General features: G+C 33.4%; 1 pseudogene; it reads right to left on the reverse strand.

Moving 5' to 3' along the window:
• The window catches only part of LOC149540833 (sulfate transporter 3.1-like), a 32,101-nt pseudogene extending 11,728 nt beyond the window's left edge, over window positions 1-20,373 (reverse strand).
• Between the last annotated feature and the right edge of the window lie 2,491 nt (window positions 20,374-22,864).

Raw genomic sequence — 22,864 nt, forward strand, 5'->3', positions numbered from 1 at the left:
TTGCTATGGGAACCCCAATAAAATAGGTAGTGTTAAAAGGCATATTATGGCCCCAGACAAGAAGATTAGATAGAGAAGTTGAGGCAAATTTTAGTATGCAATAATATATTGGTAATGATGTTAGCTATTTGGACTGGGTCCTAGTCAATATACAAGTAGACCTGACAATCTCCAAACAAATATATACTATGATGGGCTCATAAGAAGAAATAAACTAATTATGACCCACCCAATTCTAGTTTTTGCAGACTATGATGAATTTTGGGAAAACAGGTATATATATCAATAGACCTCACAATCTTCAAACCAATAAACTATGATGTTCTCATTGTCATAAATACACTAGTTATGACCCACCCAAATCTAATTCCTAAAGACTAAGATGGATTTTGGATAAATAGATAAATATAGAAGTTGACCTCACAATCTCCAAACCAATATACCATATGCTAATGATAAAAAAAAAAAAAAACACTAATTATGACCCACCCAATTCTAGTTTGTGAAAACTTGTGTATTTTGGGAAAATAGGTAAACCATTCAAAGGAACTTGGACTTCCTCATGTTTCTTCTTCGTGTTTGAAAACTCAAAAATGACAGTTGGTTTAAAGATAACCTTAAATGATGTGTGACTCAGAAATAGAGGTAGAAGAGGTGGAGGCCTTTCTATTGGAGGATTCTAAAGAAGAGCTATGTCGAAAGGGAACCAAGAAGGGAAGAACTCGCATTATGGTACCAATCCCACCAAATAGATCCCTACTCATAAATAGTACCAATGTCACTTGAGAAAATGAATATGCGAAGAAAAATATTAGAATTATAAAAACTAACCAAACACATATAAAAAATTTGAACTAATGGTCTCCACAACCATCTAATAGCAACACCTTTTGATAGTTGACTGCTTATTCTAAGCAAGAGGGTAAATTAAGCATCAATAAAGATAATATTTCATGATCTAGAATTTAAGATCATGCTATAGAAAGTACATCCCCACCTATTATTACAACATTTGTCACATTGAATGCAGTTATAAGGGCACTATGAAATTAGAAACCATAGAAAATGAACATGAATTATGTTTAAGTAATACCATTCTATTGAATTCTATAAACATATATGCAAAGCTAGAAAGGTATTTAAAATTAGATACAAAAGTAACAAATAAAACTAAACATACCCCAGTAATGTTATCAAATGAAGGCTACATTTAAACATCGCATACTCACACGTTGCTTTCTCTGCTACCATATTTGAATAGCAATACCAAATTTGAGCACCAAAAGGGATAGAGGAGAAATTAGTTTAATAAAGTTGGAATATGGAGATAAGTTTACAAGTCTTTCCATGGTATACAAAAACAAAGTAAATGAATTACCTTGGTTTGGATGCAATAATGAAGGTTGCTCCAGTAGTCCTCATCCACAATGGTTTGTAGATTTCTTATGGGGTCGAGGTTGTTCAAAGAAAATATCAAATGACTATTGCAAACTAGAACACTAAGGAGGTCTATAATTACCTAATTACAAAATAGCTAAGACCAAAGATAAACATCTATTCAAAATAAGGACTGTTTGTATGGTGGCTTGTGGACTGCAACACTGTCTATTTTCATATGGGAGTTATGGTAGCAGAGAAATAGAAACATTTAAAAAAATAAAAGGATAGGATATGAACAACTTACTGACAAGATGGATGTTGCCATTATCAAGATTGTGCATAGTAGAATATTGAAAATGTAAAAAGTGGTAGAAAAGATGACTTATTAGGATGAGAAGATGAGAGGTAGATGGATTTGGGTTTTGCGATTCTTTGGCATGTTAGTTTGAGCTTCACTTGGTTTCGAGAATACTGTAATATTCTCTACTTGACAAGGCCAGCCACGTGAAGGTGGAAGCTCATCTAGCCTCACCCCCCTCCCCCTAACATCAATCTAAATTACCCATTATCATCTAATTACATACTTCATTCATTCCTTCATCCATTTATGAACTATAACATTCAATCAATACAATCACATAAAATTCACTAATATGATATAAAATTCATTAATATAGAATACTAATATTCATTAATATGATATAATGCTTGTAGGTAAACAAAAATAGGGGTGAGTCAAGGTTTGGATGTTTGAGTCAAGAATTTGATGACTACTTCTTATGATTGGAAGATCAAAATGTCCTGAATTTTATCTATGTTAATCTAAGAAGGAAAACCTAGTGATCTCTCATGAAGAAGAAAAATGAGTAAATGGGCACTTCACATCTACAAAAAGTGTTGCATAGTGAGTTAGCTGGAAATGTTGCACAATGAGTTGCAAAGATTTGAATTACACCACATTGAGTTATCTTGTACCACATCAAGTTGCAAAGGTCTAGTTCTCATAACTTCAAAATCAAAGTGTGTCTCATAATCAAGGATGACTATGTACGTAACTAATGTTGATCTAATCCTTGTCCCATTCTACCAATCAGAGGAAGCCATGTAATGTCTTTTAATATTCGTTGTCATGTGATGTTTTAATAGTTAGTTGAGAGGTAGTTTTCATTAGTTTTTTTTGGATCTGATAGTTTCAACAACTTTCCAAAATAAATCATGTTGAATGCATGGAATGTTATCAACCAAAATAATATTTGGTAATCATTCATTTAGTAGGAAAGAATGATTTGTTTACAAGGCTGAAACCTTTATAACACAATGCATTATTGTACTATTGAAAATATTACGAGTCTCTAAAATACTAAAATGTAATCAATCTTGGAGAATTTGAATAATATATATTTTTTGTTTTTTGTTTACCCCCGCTATGTTTTCTGTAACTGTTTGAGCTTATCCTGTGTTTGCTATTGCATTTTCAAAATCTACATAGAATTTGATGTCACTTTTCTAGTTGATGAGATCTTTGGGTTAAACCACCTGCTTCTTCCCTCAGCTTCCTCTCCTCCATCAATAGAGCACAAATTAAATGGACTCCAGGCTCCAAAGGGGAATTCACACTAAACTTTAAATGGAATTGCAAGGTTCAACTCATGACATTTGAGTGTTGGTAGTGTTATTAGGGATGACAATAGTAGAATAATAAAGGCAACTTCCAAGAAACTCTCACCTGGAGAAAACCATAAAAGAGAGGCAAATACTCTTCTCCATGTTCTCCTTTTGGCTAAATCATGTATCATTCAAAAGATTTATATTGAAAGATACTGATTATTATCATCCTTTGTATGCACAAAAGGCATTCAACAAGTTGGAGGCTTAATAACATTATGGGAAAAGCTTGGGATATTTAAGGTAGCTTTCCCAAATAAACTATTGCCCATTACTACATGGAGATAACAAGGTGGTAGACCTTTTATCTAACATTGGTATCAATGAGAGAGGATATAATTACTAATGAAAACATGCAACATTAGTCTCACTGAATTATTTTCCATTCACCGAGTCTGAGCTTAGATGGTTAGCATTCTTAGAGACAATATGGGGGCATCAAGACAACAATAAAGACATTGATTAGAAAGAAAGTGAATATAGAGAACTTCATTAAGGATTTAGGTGATAAGCTGGCAAAAGCCACTAAGGTCATCAAGTTCCTATGGCATTGGGTTGACTGGTCAAGTTGGAGAATGGAGAAAATACCACCTCCTTCTTTAGTTGAGATAGCATAATTACAACATAGAAAATTTTGAAACTTTTGTTACTTATTAGTTGTGGAAGATACACACTCAAGCTCTCCAACACACATGGGCATACAACAAACATAATTACTCACTTTGATAGCCTAAATTGGCATCAATTTTGAAGAAATAAGATCCAATTTGCTGCATGGAGTTAGAAGAAAAATATGAGTCCTTCCATTTGATTCTCAATAGTTTACATTATGAAACTAAAGAATTCTTTTCCCTCTTTGAAGTTATGAACATTCCTTATTTAACATTTAGACCAGTAAGGTACTTTTGTATGATAGTGGCAATACAATTCATCTAATCTTCTGGTAAGGTCCATGAAAATTGAATGTAATGCTTTGGAGTGCCTTGTTATCTCAACTATTTTCTTTCCTTGTCTTCAAATAGACAAAGAAAAACTAAAAAGTCTCAAAGATTATCTTCCTTTGAGTTTGGATCAAGTTTTATGACTCAAGTTGTTGCTGTATTAAGAACATTTAGTTCATCATTGCCACCATGCATTTCTTATTTAGGAGCATTTAGGAGTGAATTGCAAATTTTCACACCATCAGAAACAAAGAAAAACAACCAATTTTGGCCTAGAAACTCTGTAAACTTTGCCTTATTGAATTTTTCCATCAAATTCACACCAGGATTGGCCAATGCTAGCTAAAACCCATATAAGATCAACTAAGTAGAATATTGTCTTATATAAGGACATACTTCTCCTATGGAAACATTGACTCTTTTGAAAAAACTTATTTACCAACTTTAAAGTCAATTGTATGTTTCTTATGCAATTCTATGAACCTTGTAACATTGATATATAAATTGAAGTTAAAAATAAATATGATCTGTCACCTGAAGATGCTTGTTATCAAGGACCCTCTTAAGCTCTTGCAATATTCTAATTCTGCTGGTGTCAATGTTGGCCACAACTTCAAGAATGAAAATAGAGGAGTGCATCATTTAAATGTAGTTCAAACTTAATGTGCCAGAATTCAAAGTATGTAGATTTTATTAGATCGTCTGAAATCCCCATCAAAAGGTAGATTGTGCTGAAAATTTTAACATATTTTCATATGAACTATTTAAACATGTTTTGATTTGTGCAAGTAGATCATTTAGAATCACATAAAATGGTAGATGAAGCTTAAAAAGTTAACATAATTTCATATGAACTACTTAAATAAGTCAATTAAATTTGACCCACGTGACACTAAATATCAAATTGGGGAATTGATTCATCTGAAGGCAACCTCTTTCATGGGGTGATAACAAATAATGATATTTATGCAAGTAGAAGAAATGGGTGGATTTCACAACTTACAGGACATATCCAGAATAACATACTATAAAATATCTTCTTTAACCCAAAGATCCTTTTCATCCTCTATCCATCTCATCAACCTATGTTCAATGGTAGATCATGGCATGTAAATATGTGTGATATGGCCATTTTTTCTATAAATATACTTTATGAAGATGAAATGTGTAGGATCATTTACTATGTTTTATTGGAAACTTGTGGGTGTAAATCATTACTATGAATGATTCAAAAATTACTTAAAACAAATTGATTCTTGAAGATGTTATTTACAAATTTTAATTGATAAATAGATAACTAACCTTTCTCTTAAGTAGTTTTAGTTGGAAAAATATATTGGAGAATCTACGTGTAGAATGATAATTCCTGGAACTCTTATGGCATCCGTATACTGCTTAGTATCTCTATATATTGTGGTGTTTGGGATATTTCCAAGAGGTACAATGCGAGGCCTTGAAACTATCATTATCAATCTTAGTATAGAAATGACCACCTACAACGAAAGGATGTAAATTTTTTTGAGTAAAGCAAGAACTTCATTACTTATTTTACCAGTTTATTTTAAGAGGTACTAAATTCAAAACTAACACTATTGAAAAAAATGTAATGTATACTTCTTTTTTCATGGGTCCCTGGCAATGAAATAATAAGAATTATCAACATACCACTGTGATAAGACCTATCTCAATATATCCAAAGACCACTCCAAAAAAGCTCCCATGTAGACTAAGAAATCAATTTTGTCCACCTACTAGAGATGATAAGCTCCAGGGATATCAATTAAGCCAAGCATGGATGAAATTATAATGGAAGAAAGGACTATAAGGTGAGTGTAGTGAAAGAGTGGAGTCAAGAAGAGGAGAGTTGACATCACTCCAGTGGCCATTACAATGTTTGATACTACTGTCTTGCAACCCGCATTGAAGTTTTTAGCTGACCTTGAAAAGACACCTAAACAAACCTCATTATAGTAAAGCAAGGCTATTCAGTACTAAAACTCAAGAACTTTAGTGCCATACTAAGTTCAAAACCTAAAGCTTTAGGAGTCCATACAAATAAGAACCCCAAAGACTTATCTGTTGTGAAGTAGCAAGAGAAACATGGACCTATAATGTTCATCATGCCAATGGAAATCATCTCCTTATTTCCATCAATATGGTAGTTCTTAATGAGCCCAAAACTTCTACCAATTGCTATTCCTTCCTATTTTTTATGTCACCCAGATCAGCCTAAATGAATATGACATATGAAGGTATCATGAGAAACAACCTTGAAGGAAACATTGACCTAATAAGGGAAACATCATTCATCTGCCTTCCATAGTATAGCTAGATCAGGGCCCTACCTAGCTATATCTTCTCTAGCCTTTGCAGTATGAGTGTTCATGTGAAGCACCTAGTTTTCTCATCCACATAGAGATAGGGCACCCAAGAAGGGACTGGGCTAGACACCTATCAAGAACCGACCAGTAGCCTAGGCATTTAATTGTTTATGATGGCCAAGCTTCAAACTGTCCAGATTATAGGAAGATCCCCCCACTACTTCTCATTGCCAATTATCATTCAAACTCTTCAATTGATGTGAAATCTATGATGAAGACTTTTATTAGGGTTTCTTTCAATACAGAGTCTAGACATAAAACATAACATATATCACAAGAGGATATGGACTTTAATATTAAGCCTATTATTTAAGTGGTTCTTATATGTGCAAATACCTTCAATAATTTAGACAAGAGCTTTGCAAATGTTTCAGTTATTATGGTTCCCGGGCTAAAGAGCATAACAGAGTCATTATGGAGGAACCACTAAAAGCATCTAGTCGCTTCCCGCTTCATAGTTATGGCATGAAATCTCATGAGGCAAAATGGTCGAAATCACCAGAGCTAATGTGAAATCCTGTGAAATCACTAGAGTTCATCTTCTTGTGAAATCACCAAATGTAATGAAAAATTTATTTAACTCAAATGCACACTCGAGCATCTTTATCAAAATTTTAACTTTGGATATTTTCAACTTCGGCAAACTCATGTTGTTGGTCAAAATTTTGACCAAAGTGGGATTTTTTTCTTTTTTTTGTGTGACCAATGCGGGAATGAAAACAAAAAAAAAGGAGGATTCATAGCTTTGGTCAAAAAATTTGGTAGAAAAACAGGCACAAATGTACTAGTGGAGATTCAAAGTCTCCTAACAGGGATTGATATGTACTGAATATTTTTATTGACTCTTAACAAGGTCCATCCTCTAACAAGGAATTTATATATTATCGCATCATCTTGTGGGTCCCATCCCCAATAGGGTTTTCCCTTTGATTAAGGGTTTTCCTAGTTAACATATCTAGTGTTATTGTGTTTGAGTATCTTGTTATGGTTGCTAATTATATTGCTCATATGGTTAAAGATTAATAAGGTTGATAATTGTTGTAATAGTTGGATAAATTATTTACCCCCCTCTTAGTTATATTGGTGGACTTTTATTTTGACAATTGGTATCAGAGCATCAAGTGCTTGAAGAGAAAGTTTAACAACTTTGGGAGATCAATGGTGAGTCATTTTAGAAAAGAAAGTCCTAAATTTGATGGAGTTAACTAGAAAGAAAAGATGAAGGCTCATTTTCTATCTATGGGTCTAGGATATTGGCTTTTGAGAAAGTATGATAAAGAAATTGTAAAAGAAGAAAATCTTGAGGAATGCAATGAAGAAGAAAGAGATTTGTTTATGTGTAACATGAGAGCCAGAGAAGCCTTACTAATTCCTAAAAATGAGAAAAGTCAGCTAAAATCACTAGAATCATCTCATATGATTTGGAAAGATTTAGAATCTATTTTTGAAGGAGATAAACATACAAAAAGAGTAAGATTACAGAATTGGATATGCTTGTTTCAAGATGCTAAAATGATGGAAGATGAATCTATGAGAAGCCATGCAAGTAGGATATCTGAGATTTTTGCAGGAATCAAATCATGTAGTGGATCCAAGAAAGAAGATGAGATTGTGTGGAAGATTTTGAAAACTTTGACACCACCATTGAAGAAAGTAGCACAGATAATTGAGATTTTAATATCTTCTAGTGAGAAGTTCACCAGAGAGACTTTTCTTGGAAGATTGGAAGCAACATAATATAGTTTGAGATAGTCTAGAGAATTCACAAGAGTGGAGACAACTTTTAGTTCCCTAAGTGTCCATCCTTGCTTATCCAGAAGTGCAAGCACCCATGGAGATTATGCTAGCAGCAAAAAAATAAGATCTGAACAAGACAAAAAGACTGAAGAGGGTATAGCCTTTCTTGTTAGAAGAGAACTAGATGAAGAATTTTTTTAAATGTTTGATTTGTAATTAATTTGGTCAATATGCATCTAAGTGTCCTAAAAGAGAAAAAGTATAAGATCAATTTCAAGTGTAGAAGACCTAGAGATTATTTGTATGCTAATGAAAATGATGAATATGAAGAAAGATCTCAAAGTGAAAGTGATGATGGATTTCAAAGTGAAAGTGATGATGAATTGTGGCTATAAAAGAAGAAAGTTATGAAATTAGAGAAAAAAAGGCTCTAGTTTCCCAAGTAGAAAATAAATGTTATTGGATTATAGATAGTGGTTGTTCACATCATATGACTGGTGATATGAACAAGTTTGTTAAATTCAAGATCATGATGGAGGGATTATCAGAGTTGGTAACAATGTAGCCTATCACATCATAAGGATACAATCTATTACTTTTGATGGAAAGACTAACACTGACAATGTTTACTTTGTTGATGGTTTAAAGCATGACTTGTTGAGTGTTGGACAATTGGTGGATACAGGTTATTATTTGTAGTTTAGAGATAAGACTTGTATCATCAAAGATAAGGATGGTAAGTTGATTGGAATAGGTATAGGATCTAGAGGTAATGGCTTTTAATTGAATCCTATTGAGATGACATGTTTGGTTGCAAAAGTACATAATAGTTGGTTATGGCATAGAAGGTTTTTCCATATAAACTTTGATAACATTATGAAGGAAAGTAGTACATTTGCAGTTAGAGATTTTCCTAAAATCATGAAGCCTACTAATGTTGTTTGAAAAGAATGTATCATGGTTAAATACAAGAAGGTATCATTTCCTAGCAAGAAGTTTACTACTACATAGAAAATGAAGATTTTTCAAACAGATTTGAGTGGCCCTACTAGAACAAGAGGATTCGGTGAGAGGTACTTTATGATTTTTTTTGATGATTTCACTAGAATGATGTGGGTAGCATTTTTTAAAAGAAAAATCTGAAGCATTTGAGAAGTTCAATGTATTCAAGAATACAGTTGAGAATGAATCTAGTGTGAAGATTAAATGTTTGAGGTTAGATAGAGGTGGAGAAATTACTTCTAGAGAGTTTAACATGTTTTGTGAAGAAAATGGAATCAAGAGACAATAATCATCACCTAAGACCCCTAAGAAGAATGGGATAGCAAAAAGGAGAAACATATTAGTATCAGAGGCATCAAGAGAAATGATGTTTGAGAAAGATGTGTCCAAGACTTTTTGGAGAGAAGTAGTTAATACAATAGTGTACACCATGACCAAAGTACAAATCAGAAAAGGTAGAAATAAGACTCCTTATGAATTATGGTTTGGTCATACACTTTCAATAAAATACTTCATAATTTTTTTGGAAGTAAATATTACATAAAGAGAGATTCTGATATTGGTAAGTTTGACCCTAGAAGTGATAAAGGTGTGTTCCTTGGTTATTTATTGAAAAAAATCTTATAGATGCTTTAATCATAGAACTAAGACAATTTTTGAGTGTGAAAATGTGAAAGTTGATGAAAAGTTTTGGATTAAAGAGAGGATGATGAATTTAATTCTTGTGAGGAAGAAGAAAATCCTAGAATTGTTAGACATAATGTAGAAGTTTTCTTTGAGACTAACAATGACTTGTAGAATGATGTACGAATTGTTGAGAAAAGAGGAGAACAAAGATACGAACCAAGAGAAGAGATAAGAGTTGAGATAGAAACTTCTACACATAACAAGAACTTGGAAAAGACTCACCCTCTAGAGTAGATCATTGGAAGTAAAGAAAAATGAGTGGTGACAAGAAATAGAATACATGAGGAATTATGCTTGATATCTCAAGTTGAACCTAAGAGTGTAGACGAGGCATGCAAAGATGATCATTGGATCCAAGAAATGAATGAAGAACTAGATTAGATTGTGAAGAATGAGACATGGGAATTGGTTCATAGGCCTAAAGACAAGAATTTATAGGAACTAAATGGTTATGCAAAAATGAGATGAATGGATAAGGTGAAGTTGTGAGAAACAAAGCTAGATTGGTATGCAAAGGTTATTCACAATAAGAAGGAATAGATTATGAAGAAACATATGCCCTTGTAGTAAAAATAGAAGCAATAATAATGTTTTTGACTTTTACAGCAAGTAAGAAGTTCAAAGTATATCAAATGGATGTCAAATCGACTTTTCTAAATAAAGAACTTGAAGAAGAAGTTTACATTAAGAAACCTGAAAGATTTCCTTTGAAAAAAGACAAGGATATGGTATGCAGATTGAATTAAAAAATGTATGGTCTGAAGAAAGAACCTAGAACTTGGTATGCAAGATTGGTTAAGTATTTGGCAAAACTAGGATCTGCTAACTTGGTACGACAGATGCCAACTTATATTTGAAAGAAATTGAAAATGTTTTGTTGATTATTGTGATATTTTTTGATGACATAATCTTTGGAGGTAATGATGAGGCAAGTACATCAAAACATTTGTTGATGAGATGAAGAACAAATTTGAGATGAGCATGATTGGTTAGATGAAGTTTTTTCTAGGTTTACAGATTGTACAAAGCAATGCTAGTATTTTCATTTCATAAGCTAAGTATTTGAAAGGCTTGTTGAAAATATTTGGATTATTGGTACACTAATGGTAATTGGTCACATGTTATCTAACAAAAATGAGACACCTCTAGTTGATTAAAATAAGTACATATCAATGATTGGAGGTTTGCAATATTTGAATCACACCGGACCAGATATAAAAAATGCAATTGAGATTTTAGCTAGATTTCAAGTTGATCCTAGGGAGTACCATAATGCAGCAATAAAGAGGATATTTAGATATTTTAAAGGTATGCTTGATTATGGTTTATGGTATGATAGATCAAGTGATTTCACTTTATGTGCTTATACTCATGCAGATTGGGCAAGCAATATGTCAGATGACAGAAAAAGCACCAGTGGTGGAGCATTTTTCCTTGGAGGAAGATTTGTTTCTTTGCTAAGAAAGAAACAAGATTGTATTTCATAGAGTACAACTGAAGTAGAGTATGTAGCAGAAACAAAAAATTGTAATCAGATCATGTGGATGAAGCAAATGTTGAAAGATATTGGGATAGAAGTTTTAGACCCTATTATCATACAATGTGGCAACACAAGTACAATGAGTATGTCTAAGAATCCTATATTGTATTTTAAGACTAAGCATATATCTATTAAGTATCATGTCTTAAGAAAGAAAGTTGCAAAGAAAGAAATCAAATTGGAATATGTCAGTACAAAAGATCAGATTGTAGATATCTTTACAAAGACTTTTCCTAAAGATACATTTGAGTACTTGAGAGGTATGTGTGGAGTTATTCCCCTACCTACTTATGAGTATGATGCAGAGATTGCATCAGTCCAGTGGCACATAGCACTATTCTTTGACTAAATTGAATGATTATGCTTCTTATATGGGGGAGTATCTGTGATGAGTAGAGTCATTTAGGACTCCTGATAGATGGTTTTGAATAGTGTCTTTGGAAACTTGAGCTAGTTGAAGACTTGGAGCAAATAATGGACATAATGAAGCCTTTGTCATTGATGTCAATAGGGGAGAGATTGCATGAAAAACATCTCCTTAGAACAATGAGGGAGAGAAGTGTGCATGAATGAATAAGGGAAAGTATACATTGAGAAACATCTCCTTAGTACTATGGGGGAGAGACTACATGAATAAGCACCATGTATGAGGGAGAAGATCTTCTAATGAAGGAAAGATTGATGTATGGGGGAGAGACTGACATTTCCTATGTTTAAGAGAAACAAGTTGTTGACGTCAATGAGGAGTAACACTGAATGGGGAGAAGTTGAAAGTTGTTTAGTTTGTGAACAACTGATGTCAATCTTAAAAGAAAGAGATGCAAATCAAAGCAATGTTCTTGAGGATTTTAGATTTGATTGATGAAGAGGATTTTAAAAGATGAGAAAAATGATAGTTGTAGCAGAGTATGAATTTCGTATTCTTGGAACTTAGATATTTTTCATCTATGTTTCCATCAATGCCAGAGGGGGAGATTGTTAGCATGAATGTTGATGGTATTCCTTTGTGATGCAATACAAGATATGAGAATCCCCAAAGGAGATGTCCAAACCCCCAACAAATAACCACATAGCGAAAACACAAAAACAAGAAACAATAATAAAAAATTTGATACCAAGTCATAACTCTTTATTCATAAAATAATTGATTACATGCAATATGCTCGGCTGTAAGGCCTTCTAGGTTAGGGCCAAATACAAACAAAAATTACAATATCAGTTCTATTAGATCCCAAAAGATACAACTTATAATCTCAATCCCAGTTAGTCCAGATCCACATCTGGATAAGAAAACCAAGGAGAATTCACACTTTTACCCTAAGGTCCACCAAGCAATCCTCTGGCTCTTAAGCCACAACTACTAATTCTTCAAAGTTTGCATCCTCTTCTTCAAGATGGATCCATTAATCATGATTTCCTAAAGACTCTAAAAACCCCCCTACTTATACCCAACTAAGCCACAAGTTAGTGTAGTTCATTCCAAAAATCTCTTACGTTAAATACATGTTGAGCCATAAGTTGGCTACAACACAAATTAAATACCCAGGCTACATAAATTAAATGCCAAGGTTGGCTCATAGACAAATCGGCACCAATAGGAACCAAGACCAAGCCGAGTGGCAGAGAAAACTAAGCTGAGCATCAACCAAACCATAAGCAATGTCGAGCTCCCAAAGCATGCCAAGCTCCCAGTGCATGTTGAGCTCCAAAGAGTATGTCGAGCTCCCAGTGTCTACCAAGCTCCATAGAGTATGACGAGCTCCCAATGTCTATTGAGATCCATATATATGTCACGCTCCCAGTGTCGACCAAGCTTCACAACTAAAATTATGCCCAATAACGATCGAACACCACTCCTTTAGTGACCAATTCCACATCTTCAAGCCAAAATCCATCCAACATGCAAGATTACAAGCCAACCAGGGATGCTACTACATCAGATACCCTAGGTTCGAAAGGATTTTATCAGTAGTTGGAAGAACATCTTTTGGGATTCAGTACTTAAATTCCAAACTAGTTCTTCACATACATATCCTCCAAATCCTCAACTTGTATAATCTTTTCCTTTTTCTTATTCCACTTCTTCACTTCCATCCTTGGTGTGCCACATGCTTTCTTTCCATACTGATCTCCAACCTTCTTAGAATTTTCCAACTCAACTTGATTGCCAATACTCAAGTTCCTCCTACCAAGCTCTTCATTCTGCAAATGAATCAGGCAATACTTCCTACCACCTTTCTCAATAGTAAACACATTCTTGACACAATCATGCACAACCATGCAATCATACTGCCAAGGTCTACCAAGCAACACATGAAATTTTCTCATGTCCATAATATCACACAACACTTGATCTTTATACTGCCCAATCTAGAAATCAATAAGGCCTTGCTCCCTCACTTCCAAAGCATGCTCACCTTGCAACTAGCCAATCCTATAAGGATAAGGATGTCTCACTCTCTTCAAACCAAGTTTCTAAAACATCTCCTCAGCAACAAGGTTATCAGTACTACAACCATCCACAATCACATTGTAGACTTTACCACTAGACTGACAACAAGTCCTAAACAAACTAGTCCTCTAATAATAATCCAATGTCCTCTATCCAACTAGTACTCGCCGAGCTAGCAAACTCTCTACTTTCTCAGGTTGACTATCATGGACTGCAACCTCATTCACAACAACTTTCCTACCACAAGGACATTCAAAAGATCTATGCCCTTCTTCACCACATCTAAAATAATTATCACTAAACCCCCCTCCACCTATCCTCCTCTTCTGATCAATAGGTTTTGGTTCACCTTTAGCACTCGGTTTAGCTTTTGCCAAGATATCCTACTTCTCCTTCCTTGTAGCATTACCTTGACTTTTCCTCTTTAACTTATCTTCTACCTTCAGAGCATACTGATAAGCATCCTCAACTAAAGAAATATTCAAAATTCCAACCTCATCTTGAATATTTAATCTCAAATAGTTAATGTACCAACCTACCTTCTCTTCTGACAATTCTCTATGCCCAGACTGAATAGTCAACTTGTAGAGCTCCTCGGTATAATCTTTCACAGTCATATCCTTCTGTTTCAAATTCTGCAACCTCTTAAACAAATCAAGTTCATAATTAGTAGGAATGAACTTAGCCTTCAATTCAGTTACCATCAAACTCCATCTAGTGATCTTCATTTCACCTTCCTCTTCCCTATCTCTTTGGACTTCTTTCTACCAAAGAGTAGCATGTCCTTTTAGCTTAGTTTGTGCCAACCTCACTCTAAGTAGATCTTCAATATCCTCAAGCTCAAAGTAGTCTTCCAATTCACCAATCCAATCAATTAGGTCTTTAGGAGTTAAAGTACCTAAGAAATTAGAAACCTCCATCTTATCCTTTAACTTCAACTAAGATCTAGTTCTAGCAAACTGACTAGCCCTGGTTTCAATAGGTCTCTCCACATGATCAGTTCTATCCTCACCACTAGATCAAACAACTTCAAAGTCTGTAGCAACTTCCTCATAGCCATCTTTAGTACCCACATGCTTAGGTACACCACCTATAACACTCACAATTTCAGCAATCATGTGACTCGTCATCAATGCAATCTTAGATCTGAATTCTTCTCTAATCTTTTCTGATATCCTTTCTTCCACATCATCACTAAGACCGTCAATTTCCCTAAGGTCTAATCTTCTTGGAGGCATCTTCCAAAATTTTCGCAAACCCAAAGCAATAGATCCATCAATCCAGAAGATTAATCAGCTCTACAAGACCAAACTTTTCCAACCCAAGATTATAGTGCAAACTACCATCATTCAACGATTTGTCCACACACTTTGGAACAACTAGGCTCTAATACTACCTAACATAGTCCAAGGCAAGATAATCTCCAAAGAAAATATCCAAACCCCCAACAAATAACCACACAATGGAAACAAAACAAGCAAATATAATGCAAAATCTAATACCAAGTCACACCTCTTTATTCGTAAAATAACTAATCACATGCAATATGCCCAGTTGTAAGGCCTTTTGAATTAGGGCCAAATACAAACATCAATTACAATATCAGTTTTGCAAGATCCCACAAGATCCAACTTACAATCTCAATCCCAGCTAGTCCAAATCCACAATTGAATAAGAACACCAAGGAGAACTCACACTTATACCCTTAGGTCCACCAAGAAATCCTCTAGTTCTCAAGCTGCAACTATTAACTCTTCAAAGTTCACATCCTCTTCTCCAAGATGGATCCCTTAATCATGATTTTCTAAAGACTCCTAAAACCCCCTACTTATACCCAACTAAGCCATAAGTTGGCCTAGTTCATTACAAACTAAATTAAATCCCTTACATTAAATACATATTGAGCCACAAGTAGACTAGAACATAACTTAAATACCCCTACCTAAATTAAATGCCAAGGTCAACTCACAAACAACTCAGCACCAACAAGAACCAAGACCAAGCCAAGCATTAGCCAAACCATAAGCAATGTCAATCTCCTAGAGCATGTCAAGCTTTAAAGAGTATGCTGAGCTCTCAATGTCTGCCCAACTCCATAGAGTATGCTGAGCTACTAGTGTTTGTCAAGCTTCATAGAGTATGTCAAGCTCCATAGAGTATGCTAAGCTCCTAGTGTCTGTTGAGCTCCACAACTAAAAATATGCCTAATAATAATCGAGCACCACTCCTTTGGTGACCGAGTCCACATCTTCAAGCTAAGATCCATCAAACATGTAGGATTACAAGCCAACTAGGGATGCTTCTGCATCGCTTTGGGGAGTATGCCAAGTATTGCCAAAGTATGTGGAGATTGGTAGCATGATTGGTAAGTTGCATTCATGACTATGTTTTTTATTGATGAGAACATAGTATGGTTTTTGTAAAGACTGGCATAGTAGCTGACATAGATCGTGGTTGTACAGATAGACATTTGATGTTTAGGTGAAGCACAGTTGAGGACATGCTCTACATAGTGTCCTAATGATGAGGTTAAATTCATGACTATGTTTTTTATTGATGAGAACATAGTATGGTTTTTGTAAAGACTAGCATAGTAGCTGACATAGATCGTGGTTGTACAGATAGGCATTTGATGTTTAGGTGAAGCGCAGTTGAGGACGTGTTCTACATAGTGTCTTGATGATGAGGTTAAGTGCACATGAAGTAAGTTGATGATATGTAGGAGATATGCTTGATTTATAGAGAACAATACAAAGATATAGTACCTGATAAATAGTTTCTAATGATTAATTTGTATCTCCTACCAAAGATAGAATTAGGGTATGCAAAGTTATGCAGTGATAGAGGATAGTTTGATGATGAAATCAGTGAGTGCAAAAGTCCTGTAGTCGCATGTATGAGAAGTTGTGAATACTATGAGCCGATAGTGTTGTGTAATTGAGAAATAATTAATCATCTTAATGTGGTCCTATTATAATTAATTGGGAAAGTCTCAAGGCCAATTCAGGAAATTTTTTTGAGGACATGATATAAAGGAAGGTTATTCTTCCTTTTGGTAAAGCATGAGTTGGACACAAATTGCGATTAAGGAGTGCAAATAAGAGAAGAGTATTTGGTAAATGCGAGTAAGCAATCCAAGGAATTATTAGATGTGAATTCTAGTTAACAGGATAGAGGAAGAGGAAGCAACAATACACCTTATTTCTATTATTTTGCAAAGAATAATACATAGATCATGTGGAAAGTGGGATCATTGGTCTTGCCCCTGAAGCTGTTTGGATAGTGGGTCCATCTGCTTTCTACAACTCCTAACAGGGTTGGAATCTCATAATAAGGATTCAAAGTCTCCTAACAAGGACTGATATGTACTGAAGGTTTTATGAATTCTTAATTGGGTCCATCCTCTAACAAGAAATTTATATATTAGCACATCTTCTTGTGGGTACCATCCCCACCAGGGTTTTCCCTCTGATCAAGGGTTTCCCTAGTTAACATATATGGTGTTATTGTGTATGAATATTTTGTTATGGTTGCTGATTACAAATTGCTGATATAGTTAAAGATTAAAAAGGTTGATAATTGTTGCAATAGTTGGATAACTGATTCACCTTCTCCTCTCAGTTATATTGGTGAACTTTATATTCTAATGAGAATCGGAGAAGCAGATGGAGATAGCCATTAATCACAATATCTATGGAAACAAGAAGACAATAAATGATTAATCCACGTGTCTTTCCTTTCAATTATTTTCCTGAGCAATATCTAATATGATGAGAATTCATTCTAAATTTCTGTGAAGTATTACTGTGAATCAATTGTATTGTTTCTTATTTTGTTTTGTACTGATCACATCTATGGCATTCCATTGTGACGATGTAGCGCATCCATCATTTTTTAATTTGACTTTAATTCTCTTTGTGATTTACAAATTGCTCTTACATTTCTTAATGAAGAATGTTCCTGTGAATACGTTGTCATCTTGTGCATGGATTATTTTTATATTTTCCACTTGGATCGCTTGCCAACATTGTTACTTGTCAGAATCTCTGTCCTGTTCATTACCACTAGCGGATTGGGCAGAATGATAATACTGTTCAATAGTATTGTGAAATTGTGACTAACTTCCAAAATTCTCGAGACGTTGTCAAAGGGGATCTACCATTCTGCTGAAACCCGCGAGCCCTTTGTGTTTGAATACTTCTTACCAAATAAGTCGATAGGATCTTTAGCAAGGAGTTTGCCTACCTTATATATATTTTTATCTTTGTTATTTCACTGTTCTATTTCTGCTCTTTAATAACAAAAAATATGACATAGGAAATCTTGTTTTTAGTCTAATATGATGAGAATTCATTCCAAACAATAACTGGGAATAGTAAGCGGCATGTTTTTCCAATTTTCATTTCTGTATTTTAGATCTGCCAGAATCAAGCACCAAATTGGCCAATGATTAAGAATCTTTTTGATGACATATCGATATTGAAGCTGATTAATTATTGCTGCTTAGAGGTAGTTAAATGAAAGTGATATGTTTGATATAGACGTCTTACTTCAGTATTTTCTTCCTTTCATAAATACCCCACTCACAAAATCTTCCAACATTGGGATATGCAAATGATAAGTTTGTGTATTTTTCATCAAACGGAATTAATTAGGCAAAGAACAGTAGACAATAAGAAATTAAAAGTATAGATACATATTTTTAGGCATTTCTTGATAGATAGTTTGGGTCAAGATGGCCATTACTATTATCTTTACTCCTTATTTGAGCATGATTAGTCGATGGTTCGAAATGTCTGCATGTTGCAAGAATATCTAAATATTGCACAATAAGAATTAAAGTTTTTATAAGGTGAGGAAATATTGAAGTATTTGACTTTAATTTATGTTGGTTAAAAGGAGAACTTCTATATTGTTATTGATATGGAACTAGATCATTAAGTAATGCTTGCTCGAAATGTCTGCATGTTGCAAGAATATCTAAATATTGCACAGTAAGAAATAAAGTTTTCATAAGGTGAGGAAATATTGAAGTATTTGACTTTAATTTATGTTGGTTAAAAGGAGAAGTTCTATATTGTTATTGATATGGAATTAGATCATTAAGTAATGCTTGCTCTATAAGGATTCATGAAATATTGTGAAACTGTGATGTACTTTTCCTTTGTTTTGTGAGAGTTTTCACATTTTGAAATAGAATATGATTCTTGATAATTTTCTTAGGAACAAACAAAATATCTCTTGTTTCTCAATATGCACTACGTGTAACTACGCCTTATAAAATGAGTTCATTAGAATATGATGGACTTCTTGATATGATTTGATATTTAGCAAGAGTTGTATTAAAGATATACGTATTTGATGAATAGAATTCCATTACTCTCCTCTTAGTTTTTCTTGTTTAGACTATCTCATTGTCATGCTAGGTATCTTTCATGTTAGGAAAGATTCAAGTTAAGCTTAACAACTTTGTAGTAGGGTGGTGAAGCACTCCTACATTATTCTCACCCTTTTGTGCTCTTGGACAAGTTTTGGAGCCTCTATCAGCATGGACAATAGGTTCCGAACTTAATGATATTATGGTGATTGGTTTATGGTTTCTTTCAAACTTTTCAGTTTATCTCCTATCTTCATACTTGTACATTACTTGATGTTATTTTGTTGGCAGGGGTTCAGGCCCTATCTAGATTTCACTAATCAGAACGATAAATACTTTTAAAAGAGAACATGATAATTCCAAATTATTTTAAAGAAAAAAATCATAACAACAAACAAATTTATTTAATAAATTCAAAATAATTCCAAACCATTTCGTGGAATGGACCGAAAGAAATAAAGCTTTACCAATACATAATAGACCATATTGTCCTCAAAGTTAGCTACCATAATTTCTATCCTTTCGTTTAATTAACTGGTTTGGGTCAAATTGTAGGGTTCAAAGAGTATGTAAAACCATATCAAACAACAAAGGGTTTAAAGAGCATGTAAAATCATGTCAAACAACAAAATTAAAACAAAGAAGATAAAAAATTTGACGCAAAACAAGTGGAATTCACCATTAAAGTCTACATCTACGAGAAAGGAAGACAATGTCAATAACAAAACTACAGTCAGAAATCAATAGATAACACATCAAATTGTGTGATTCACCATGATAGACGACTACGTCCATGATATACAAGACAATTTCTTTATTCAGGGATTTAAACGCACATACAATAAATCTTTCATACAAATATTCAACTCGTCACATAAACAATGAAGAGAGCAATTAAAGAAAATAAAATTTCACATTCTCAAGCACTTATCATAAAGAAAGCTATTTCAGGTGCTTTTGGAGAACCCTTTAAAATGGGCAAAGAATCTGCTGGTGAAGTTTGCCACTAGAATTGCTGCCCTCTTAAGCTTTCGGGAATGTGAGCTGGAGATCCATGAATTGTGGCGATCTGGAGGCGGTCTTGTGAGAGTAGCCAATTCTCGATCCAGCTGATTTATTATCGATACGAGCTCATACGAATCATACAACGGGCTTCCACAATCCCACGAACAAACCTTTTGCACCTTCTGATCTGACCCATCTAATTCCATTCTCAATTTTCACAATGCATATGCTTTTTCTCTCCTCACAACTAAAATGTTTGAAATAATCGAATAAGACGTGAGGAATCTTCACCAAACAACAAAGTGTGAGAAATGCTCGGACATCTGTACGTGGATTTTCTTTTCATGCATTGTACTATTTTGGTATGACTACAATGATTGAATGCTTTTGTGGTATTTAAATGATTTTGGCCTTTCTATAAAATTAAGAGTCACTGGTAATTGGCACGCTCCTTGTTTTATCCCCTGGAAGTTTAGCAAGGTATCAGAGTTGGCACCTGCCAGCTGTTCATGATTAGCACATGCATTGACGCAACCAAGTGCTCATAGAAACAGAAAAGCACCGTCTTCAGTATTAAAAGTATAAATTATGCACTCTATTGTTTAGTTGGTGTTTCTAATTATTATATGGTGATTTATTAAAATTTTCGTTTTTTCTTTTCTTTTCTTTTGTTTGTTTGTTTGTTTGTTAATTTCTAAATTTGAAAGAGAATGAATGTATGAATGAAAGAATATTTATGATTTTGTGAGATCAAATGGTGTGAAGGAGCATAAGTCACCACATTAATATATTTTCATATTTTTTATGTTAGTTTTTCTATTAATAATTTTGATTAAGAAGTTTGCTAATTTGTAAAGCTTTATCTCTTCAAAGAACTCATTTAAAAGAACTTGAACTAGTCAAATAGATTTATCCTCATTCAATCAATCATTAAGAATCTAACAATGATACAATATGTTTGTTTCAAAATATTTTATGTTAGAGAAATTCATACATGTATTATAGAAGTTTAAATTATACAAGTTAACTATAAAAAATAAAAAATAAAATTATAAGTTATAAACATTGATATCATATTAATAATTTTTTCAAAATATCATATTAAAAAATAAAATAAAAAATTATATCAAATTATAGTTTTAGTATTGGAGGGAGGGAGGGAGATGTTATTACATCTTTTATACATATTTGTAAATAATAATAAATAAACTTTTGTTTATAAATCTTAAATTTGACATATTTATACAAGGTAAATAATTGAAGGGTGAAAAAAAACTAGAAAATAAAATAAAAATATAATCTAAAGTTAAGCCTACATGTGTATGGATCACATAAAGGAAAAAGGTAATAATGAAAAATCATGTGACAAACATGTGCAACATCTAGATAAGGTGTGCTAAAAGTATATGGGTTAGAGTTAGGAACTAGGGGGTAATTATGCCCCAAATAAAAATAGGAGTGATAATAATCAAACTAACAATGATTGAAAACACCCATTTAGTATCATAGGGTCTTTGGATGATCATATTATGCCAATGCCATATTTAATGTTATGAACATACAATGGTACATACATAATAGGTACCTTGCAAATATAGTTAGGAAAAGGGTAATGTGTGGAGAAAGGAATGACTCATTGAATATACAAGGATGGTTAGGTAATTTGAGTAGCTAAAGTCAATGGAGAAAATAATGGTGCGACCAATGTAAATATATGGCATTAATGACATAACATAGAAATGTGAAAATAAATACCATAAGGGAAGGAAAGAGACCCTCAAATATATAGATGTGGCCTTGGAAGATAAATATGTGGGAGATAAGACATTATTACTTAAAATTTTAGGACAAAAGAGAATGATATGGATAGATCTGTAAAAATTATGCAAAGTGTATACTCTATAAATGTGATTAGTAATGTAGTTCTAGTAGAAGCGATTGTTAAAATGCATAAACACATGTACGCATAATGTGTAAGCTCCAATGAACATGATATGGAAATATAATATCAATACAATAATAAACCCTATATGGCATGACCAAAAATCATCAATATTCAAAAAAAAGAAACTTACCTCTAAATGATATAACTGAAAAAATTACGTCTGGTCTTAGTACTAGTTGTAATAAAATATCTTGATTGACCACTAATTGAACATCTTCCATCTTTGAATTGCAAATGATAAACCTTTTCTACAAGCTCTCCAACACTTAACAAGTTATATTTTAAATCATCAACAAATAGAACATCAACTATGTTAGTTTTACCACTAGGAGTTATAGAACCTTTTCCCTTAATTAAGCAAGGTGTATTATCACCAATTTTAATAACACCACCATCATATTTTTTCAACTTAACAAACTTGTCTTTGTCACATTTCATGTGATGCAAGCATCCACTTTCTATAATCCACTCTATTTAAATTCTCTAAATGTGAAACTAAGGCATCTTCTTCCTTAACAAGACTTTCATTTTTAACAACATAAAATTCTATTTCATCTACATTATCATTGTCCTAAAAGTTGATATCCTTAATACTAGTTCCATCATAACTAGCATAAAACATTCCTTAGGGTACTTTGACTTGTAAGGCTTAGAATTAACCTTATATTCTCTGGTAGGACATCTAAAAGAAAAGTTACTAACTTTCTTACATGAAAAACAAATTATAGATAAGTTGACTTGAAATTTTCTAT

Source organism: Cupressus sempervirens, chromosome 9, assembly GCF_028749045.1.
Source record: "Cupressus sempervirens isolate cs-2001-9-10 chromosome 9, ASM2874904v1, whole genome shotgun sequence".
In the NCBI taxonomy this organism is placed as follows: domain Eukaryota; kingdom Viridiplantae; phylum Streptophyta; class Pinopsida; order Cupressales; family Cupressaceae; genus Cupressus; species Cupressus sempervirens.